Source organism: Desmodus rotundus, chromosome 2 (genome assembly GCF_022682495.2).
Source record: "Desmodus rotundus isolate HL8 chromosome 2, HLdesRot8A.1, whole genome shotgun sequence".
NCBI classification, from domain to species: domain Eukaryota; kingdom Metazoa; phylum Chordata; class Mammalia; order Chiroptera; family Phyllostomidae; genus Desmodus; species Desmodus rotundus.
Window position 1 is genome coordinate 192538670 of NC_071388.1, and position 9144 is coordinate 192547813.

General features: G+C 44.8%; 1 pseudogene; it reads left to right on the forward strand.

Annotated features, from left to right (window-relative positions):
- The first annotated feature begins 7086 nt into the window (after positions 1–7086).
- On the forward strand, positions 7087–7271 carry LOC112307931 (metallothionein-1L-like; annotated as a pseudogene).
- Positions 7272–9144: the final 1873 nt, after the last annotated feature.

A 9144-nucleotide genomic window follows, 5' to 3' on the forward strand; every position in this document is an offset into this window, starting at 1 on the left:
GTCCAGAGGCTGCATGTGGTGTATAACTAGACATCCGCCCCAAGGCAAAGCAGGGAGTTGGGGATTGCTACCTGGACCCACAGAACCACAGTGGGCTCCATTCACAAACCCACACCACCCCATGGCCTAGAGCCAGACAGACTCCGGGCTGAGAACACCTTTTCCAAAATGTGGCAATGCAGACCTGTAACCAGAAAGTCTACATTTGCCTGTGGTCAGTGTCTGCGACTGAGAATGAGGCAAAGCTGGCATCACACAATGACTTTCAGAGGTGGAATGGACCATATGGGTGTATTCAGAGGGTGATTTCAACCTGGTCTTCCCAGAGCCCCAGGAGTCAGGGTAGGCATCTTGGGGAACAAGGGTGAAGCTGAGGGGGGCTTTGGGCTGTTCATTCTGTATTCCTCAAGAGTGGTTTTGGCCCTGGCTGGGTAGCTTGATTGGTTAGAGCCTTGCCCCGATACACCAGGGGTGAGGGTTTGATATCCAGTCAGTGTAAGAAGCAGCCAATGAATTCATAAATAAGTGGAACAACAAATCTCTCTCTCTCTCTCCCTCTCTCCCTCTCTTCCTTCCTGTCTCTCAAATCAATAAAATTTTTTTAAAGAGTGGTTTATCACATATCTATTATATATTTTATCATGTAACTATCTTATATCTGGCTTCTTCCCTATAACTATAAGACAGCCTTGTGGTCCAATCTCAGCATGATGTCATTTTCAAAGAAACAGATGTCCATCAAAAACTATAATCAAAAACAGTTCAAATCCGTACTCAGCCTTTAAAGAAGACGCTAAAGAAAGGGTGGAGTGCATTCTTAACACACACCAAGATATCTTTGAAATCCACTACTCCCTGTCTCTGCCACTCTCAATACCTTCCACAGAGATGGCAGCAGCTCCCTGAAACCTTCCTCCCCATCCAACTCTCGAAGCCAGACCAAAAACTTTCCACAACATGCAGCCTGTGTGACTAACCCACCTCCCCTCCTCCCTTCTTCGCCTCAGGTTTTCCATTATGTAGCTCAACTTAGGCTCTCTGGCTTCATTGGTGGGTTTGGTTTTTTTCTTCCTTGCTCAATATGAGTATAAATCCACCTTCTTTATAAGGTAGAGAATATGGAAAAAGACTGTGAATTCCAATAGAGTAGTATTTTTTTTCCTTGTTGCATTGAGGTCCCACAGGGGTGGGGGAAATCATTTTTAAAAGGATGCCACTGGTCCAGTCCATTCTAAATGGAGCCTCTGAGAAAATTCTGTTAATCATTCTGCTCCTACACACTAAGTGACAAGGGTTCATGACTTCACAAAGCAATATGCATAATGTTTTGGGGTGTTTTTTGCCAGCTTTCATTTGTGAAAGTTTTTCCTTGGCCAGATTTTTTTCAGGGTTTGAGGTCTGGCCAAAGGTCCTTCTGCTTAAAAATATTTCTGTCCAAATCCACCGCCCTCCCCCATCTCCACCCTTCCCCTTGATTTGGAGGGATAGGGAGAAAATGCAGACAACTGTAACTGAATAACAATAAAAATTAAAAAACAAATTTCTGTCCATCAACCAGCAGATGTTTCTCAATATCTGAAGTTCCCACAATGACTTCCCAGGGACAGATGAAATATAAACACATTCTCTAAAACAGGTAAAGCCTTCAGTCACTAATACCAACTTCATCCTCTAAATTCATTTCTCAAATTCACTAGCCAGGCAACCAGTGATACTTTGAGACTTGGGGTTAGGAGTAAAGAAGAAAAAAGTTCCATAGTAAAAGATTATCAGGTCGCAAGGCCCAGAGAGAACCCATAGCAAAGTAGGGGAGGACTGAAGCAATAAGAAAGGGCAGAGCCAAAGACAAGCCGTGTTAGAGACCCACTGCCCAAGCCCCCACTGGCCTTGCCCCAACAGACACAGCCATCAAAGAAGCCCTGAGTTGTCATTAGTTGTTAACACTGCGGTTTCAGATGTACTTTTGGAGTGGAGGACTTCCTGAGGGCACATCCTCTGTAAATGCTCCTGACCTGGCAAGCTCACTAACTCTTCTCTCTTCTTGTCTAACAACCCACCTACCAGCTCACACTGGGTTCCAAATACCATACCCATCCTATTCTCCCTGTTCTGTCTTCTGCTCCCAACTTCACCTCCCCAAGCCTACCCAACTGCTCACCTCTCACCTCCTGGGGGTGGTGGGGGGTAGGGGTGGGGGGCACAAGGGCCTTGTCCTGACCCAGCCCTAGTGTGCACCCATGACCTAATGAGCTCTAGTTCTCTAAAGTCTCTCCTCAACTAGCCCTTGTCTTTTCTCACTTGCACCTAATTTCTCTTCATCAACTACACCTGGTGTCCCTGGCCTCTGACAAACTTTAGTTACCTAACAGCTTGCCTGCTTGACATCACGAGACCATAATGCTGAATCCTTCCATAATCGGGGCTCTCAGAATGTCGTGAAATGAGTAAATGAATAAATGGATAACTGAATAATTGAATGCTTTATAAGACTTGGCAGGGCATGTTGTGAAAACTACCGAATAACAACAACAATAACAACAGCAAATATCTTAGGAGGTTAATGTCCACTGTTTGTCTCTCTCCTTAGAGCCCTGTCTGACTCCAGGAACTATGGGCATTCGTTGTTTTTGTCCAGTCGGCTTCTGTTCCCTTTCTTCTGATTTTCCTTGGAAATTGTCAATCAAGGCACCAAAGTAACCAGGAGATGGGCTGATGGTCCAGTTGGGCCATCCAGGCCTCTCTCCTCCAGGGACTTGCATCTTGAGTTTAATGATCCAAGGATGGAAATAATTGGAGAGAATTCCTCCAGAATGCTGTGCCGTATATATACTGGCCAACTGTTTAAGAGGCATTGTGGCATTGCGTGGGTTCTAGAGCCGAGTTGCCCAGGACTGAATATGGATCTACCATTTATTACCCATATGTCTTTAGATTCCTTAAGGTTCTTTAACTCCTCACTGTCTCAGTTTTTGTCTCTATAAACATGATATGCAATGCCCATCAGGGGTCTTCTTATGCTCATAAAGAATCAGACCCAGAAGACTGCAATAGGTTCTACATTTGGCATCAGTTTACTCAGAAGCATGTCAGATGTTCTTCTTCAGAACAGGAGTCCTTAAAATAATCCACTCAGTAGTTTTCAAGTCCAGGGAGTCACGATACACATCAAGCAGGAATTTCTCTGGCTTAAAAACGTCATGACCTCCCCTCCTCCTTCCCCCCTGAAGAAATCTTGTAACAAGTCCACAGGCAGAGCCTATAGGCCCCTGCACAAGGACATGGCAGTTGCAAGAGTGAGAGAAGCCCTAAACAATCACTTCCTAACAGGTATGTATCGTTTTCCCAGTCTCAGAGCCATTAACCAATCAGGGGTCATTTCTGCATAAGAAATGCTACCTAGTGTCATGGTTGACACATATCATTACACAGGGTAACAGACAGTTAACCAAAGGTCAGACTGTCTCGCCATAGAGGAATTGGGTTCTGTTAACCCTTTCGCCCACAGGATAACAATGGTACCCACCTGATAGCATTTTTGTGAGAGTCAGGTGAATTAGTATGTGTCAAGGGCCTAGACCGCAAGTGGCAAACATAAGGCTCACAGGCCGAATCTGGCCCTCCACCTCATTTTATCCGGCATGGCACCTTGTTTTACCTGGTGGCAGCACCAAGCTCTCACTTAACTGTTAAAGGGTAGTTACATTTATACAGTCCTAAAATTACATTCAGCCCTTTGAAGGAGGCTGACATGGCCCTCGGTGAAAATGAGTTTGATACCCGTGGCCTAAACGAAGTAGTAAGCACTCAATAAATGCCAGCTGCTGTTATTGAAGATTTCTGGAGCTGCTTATGTTTTCTCTCCTCTACAAGATCTGATTATTCAGTTTTTTCTTCAATTCTCTTCACTACCACTAATCCTTTCAGTAAATGCAACTTCTGGTTAAGTTGATCAGAGTAACTTTCTGCTGCAACTTATCACCTCTGATTCTGCAGGAGTAGCTAGAGCAAAAGGAGTCTGTGTGAGCCAGCTGGTCTAACCCAACCTGACTCTCAAGCCCTCTCCTAAGTGCCAGATTTCTAAAATTACCACATGAGAGCCTGAAATTTCCAAAGTTGCCCTTGCTCAGAGTGACATGGAACCCGAAGCTGATGTGGCTTCCAGCCCAGAACCTAAGGTGACTTTGTACTCCAGCAAAAAACCGGAAGAACCCATGTTACTCTGCTCACCTTGTGCTGAGATTTTAGGTCACTGTGTTTATTAGTGACTTGAGGGCAGAGGATACAGGTCCTAGCAGAGAGTTGTCTAAGTGAAGGTAGGCTGTTACAGCAGTTCATTAGGGAGGGGGAGAGATAACTCAGGTAAACAAGACCAGGAAGCTTCTGCTGTATGACCCTGGGCCAGAGCACAAACCTAAGTCTAGGGACGGCCAGGTGGTAGTAAATCTGTCCCTCAAGGAGACGCAGCACAAATAGCATTTATTTCTTTCTCTTACTGTTGAGTGAGTAGGAATGACGGTATCAGCAGATCTGTGCCCCTCTGTCTCCTTGAGGTAACTCTGTGATGCAGAAGCAGATGAGTCACTTGAAGGCATTTCTCCTCCTGTCTCCTGTTTACGGTCATGGTGTCTGGCTTTTTGAATTGATAATTCCTCCCCTTGTTCCAGCTCCCCTAGGTCCCTTCCCTCCAACACACTGCATCAGGTCTGGCTTCCACCTCCTGCTTCTCACACTCTGAGACAGGCGGAGCACCAACCCACGGCAGCTTTCCACCGACTTGATTACTAAAGTTTTCATGCCTGGTCTCTGGGTCTAAGGAATGCTGCCTGAAAGACTTCTTTAGAAAAGGTGAGAGGATAAATAGGTACAAAAATTTAGCAAGTGTCTGAATACAGGCCAAGACCCCAAGTCCACCTTTTCCTTCAGAAGAAAGTCAGTGAGGTGCAGACCACCCACTGGGCTCAAAATTCTTCCTGTCGCCATCCTTCCTGGTGTGGATGAGGGCTTCCCCAATTCCTGCATCGTCTTCATATATGACCCCTACCTATATTGTTAGTTACCTATTTTATGTCAAAATTCTTTTCATCCCTTTTCAAACATAAATTCCTATTTACCCTCTTCAAACTCAAAATATCCATGCTATCATAAATTTAATGTGCTACTTTTATTATTTCTTTGACAAACACAGAACTCTTAGAGTATGTCAGGCCCTACTCTAAATCCTTTACAAATATTAGCTCATTGAATCCTCACTACAACCCTATGAAGCAGGAGCTTCTATTATCCCCATTTTCCAGACTAGGAAACTGAGGCTTAGACTGATGAGAAAGGAGCCACACAGTGAGTAGTGGAAATGAGTAAGGAATCCAGGTGGGATGGTTCCAGAACTTGAGTTTAACCTGAGTTAACCACTATGCAATTCCACCTTTAAAATAGAGATATGAATAATCTAACTATAAAAATGTTTTCATTTTAATTCATATACCACCTAAACTCATCTCATGCACCATCAGTGGTACGTACATACCACACTTTGAGAAGCACCAGCTGAGAGGAAAGAACTCTGGACTTCAGACTTCATTTCAGTTCTTTTTCCACTACTTGCTGTACGGCACATTCTCTGACCAACGTAAGCCTCCGTCTCCCCACACGTTGACTGTGGATAATAATCCCTACTTCTCTCACAGGTGGTGGCAGAGACGAACGAACTACCATCACAAGAGCTTTGGGAAATAGTACCGCCACGCATCCAGAACATCCCCTCTGATGGCAAAGAAATGTTTAAAATTAAGGAAACGGTGCCCCTACTTCTTCAGTACAAGCAGCCCTTGCTGGTTGATAAAGCTTTCAAATAATAAGTAAATCCTTTTGTTTCTTTGCACTTATAGAGGTTGTTGCTGCTGTTGCCAATTCAAAATAAATGACTTCATGAAGTAAGGTCTGTTTATGTTATTCCACTACCTGATGACTTCCTGTGCATAACATTCACATGTGAGCATCTCAGCCAAAGGCCCATAAAGCCATTTCCCCCACACTTCACACTCAGCCTTGCTAAACATCTGCTTTTCCTGGCCACCTGAGTTGATGAGTTTTACTTTGCACCACGGTGAGGTCCAGGTGTCAAGCGAGAACCCAGACATTTTCTTCCCTCATTGCCTCGAGAGGGGTCTGGTTTTATAGCCCCATTTCCCCCACAAGCTGGTAGCGAGGAAAGCTCTGCAGCTGGGCTTCATTACCCTCAATCAATGGCCACAGCTTTTTTTCTAAGGTAGCAGACAGGGCTGAAGGTTGCATTCCCGTATTCTCAGCCAGGCTGGAGCTGCCGCCATCTGGGAAGACGGATATGAATATAAACCGCAATGAGGAAACTTTGGTTTTCCTTCTTTGGGAGCTTCTACAACTTAAAAATTCCTTGAGTTCTCCCCCTGGGAGTAGTAATGTGTGCCCTTGACGAAGCCTCTGAATGTGGACAAGGATCTGACCTCTGTTCCTCTCTGCTCCTCCTCATTATCAACATGAAATGAGAATAAGTAATATCATATTGGTGGAGTGTTTCTGATATCCTAGCATGAACAGTAATCTGTCATAAATTAGTGAAACCCTGATACCACAAAGGCCTTCATGGGGGGGGGGCGGGGGTGTCTCCTTCCTGATTCCAACAATCCTTAATTATCAAAGGATTTCTTTTGAGCCCTGTGCCCATTTTCACCTTAGAGAACACATCTCAGTATGACAGAACTCCACCAGACAACCGGTCGTTGTGAAAGGAGAGGCAACGTAAACACAGAGGACACACCTAAATCTCTCAAGGCTTGTTCCTGCCCCTCTATCAGCCAAACCAGAGCCTCCTAACCCGGAAAGGACACAACTCTCTTCCTGAAACAACACAGGTCACATTTTTGAAGACCAGAGTTTATTAAAGAAATTACTCAAAACATGTTGCAACTGCACCAATACACTGATATCCCAGGTGCTGCCCATCACACCTTTTGTACTTAATAACCTGCAGCCTTTTAACCTCACAACTCCATGAGCATTGAGTGCCTCCTCTCCTCTTGCTTTGCACCTTATGCGGGAGCTCTGCTCAAAATGAACCCCCACAGCTCCTGCTCCACTGGTGGACCCTGCACCTGTGCCAGCTCCTGCAAATGCAAAGACTGCAAGTGCACCTCCTGCAAAAACAGCTGCTGCTCAGCTGCCCCTTGGGCTGTGCCCAGTGTGCCCAGGGCTGTGTCTACAAAGGAGCATAGAACAAGTACAGCTGCTCTGAGTGATGTCAGGGGAGCCTCCTTCCCGATGTAATAGAGCAACGTGTTGAAACTTGCATTTTTTTTTTATTCCACCCGACCCGTTTGCCATATTCTCTTTTCTATGAAATACGTGAAGGATAATAAAAATTGTTGACTTAAAAAAAAATTACCTGTAGACCTTCATGTTTTTTAAATAGCCAATGAATGGATGGTGGTACAAATGGAAAAGGAACCAAGAGAACTTACATTCTTAACTGAAAGGGGATTCGCACGCAGCATACCGTCTGTCTGACACACTCCGTGCTTACAGTTGGGTCCTGCTGGGAGTTTTCCTAAGTCACCTCCACTGCGTACCTGACGAGAAAACATCACTATTTTTAATGGGCCTGGTTGACTGTAAATACCTGTATTCATTTAACTGCTTGGGATTTTCCCTTCTCGTTCCTTTATTGCAGGAATTTATTAAAAAGTGTTATACACTTCACATGCACTGCTCCATTTCATCCCCAAAACTTTAAGATTCGCAAAATGCCCCCCATTTACCAAGCAGGAAAACCCACACAGGGAGAGGTCACAAACCTTGCGGTGGTCGATCGGCGTTTACGCCTGAATCTTCTCCAAGACCTACATGTTCTACACTCAGCGAACTCCAGCTTCTCTGCCCTCTCTTCTGAGCTATCTTAATTGTCATCCCTAATTACACTTGGCACTTGAACAACAGGGACCTGAACTGAGCAGTTTACTTACACTCACGGACTCACGGACTCCCGGCCCCCCGCAATAAATAGTCAGCCCTTCCTATCTGCAGCTTCATATCCGCAGATTCAACGGAGTGTGGAACGAAAGCAGTATTTTCGCATTCTCAACCGCAGATTGCCAGATTGCCAACCGCTGTTTGAAAATACTGTTTTCCAGCTGTGGCTGGTTTAATCCAGGGACATGAAGGGCCGACATAGAGTCAAAAGTTGTACGTGGATGTTTGACTCCACAGGCGTCAGAGCCTCTTACCTCATGTTGTTCAAGAGTCCCTGCACTTACTCCCCTCTTTGCAAGAAGCTTCCTCTCTCCTTTCCATCCATGCCTGGAAGTCCAGCCTCTCTGGGCTCCTCCAGGACCTGTCTCCCCTGCATCTTGTGTTTTCTCCTTTCCACTGACAACCTCCTTCTCCTTTGCGCTCTCAGCCAAATTTCTGAAAAGCCAACTGCACTCTTCCCACTGCTCAGGCCCTATCTGCTGCTCACTCTCTTGAATGCCCACCGAAAGGACAGCTTCAATGCACTGCTGGTCTTTTCCTTTATTTTTACTATGTTCTGATTCCATCCAGACCTCAGGCAAATAAGGATATGCCGATCTGTATGCCAAAAATAAGATACATATCCACATACACATTTTTCTCCATTAATTTTTCAAAGCACCTTGCAATTATTTTGTCCAGGTCTTTTGTTTTCCCTTCATTGAACAGTTCAAGCTACCTGGAAGTAAGAACTACATCCTCTTGTTTTCAGTAGTGGAACCTGACATGCATGCAACCAAATCGGAATCAAATAACATGTAAAACTCAAACCCTTTCTATCAAATGGAATCAGCTGCTCTCGTTCACTAAATGCTGAAGCTCCCATAACTCCAGACAGCAGAAGTAAGAAGAGCCATGTCATTTAGGAAACAACCATTTTTTTCAAAGTTGGCTAATAGGACATAGAAGCCCCACTTTCCACAGATGGAGGACAGAGGGAAAGAAGTTGTTAGCTCTGTCAAAAACCTGAGCTAACTGTGTTAGCAGACAGGTAAAGAAAAAATGACTTCGATGCATTGCTGGCGTGAATGTGAATTGGTCACACTTTTTGGTGAGTGAAAGACTTGTCAATATTTCTCAAAACAAAAAATACGTATACTCTGA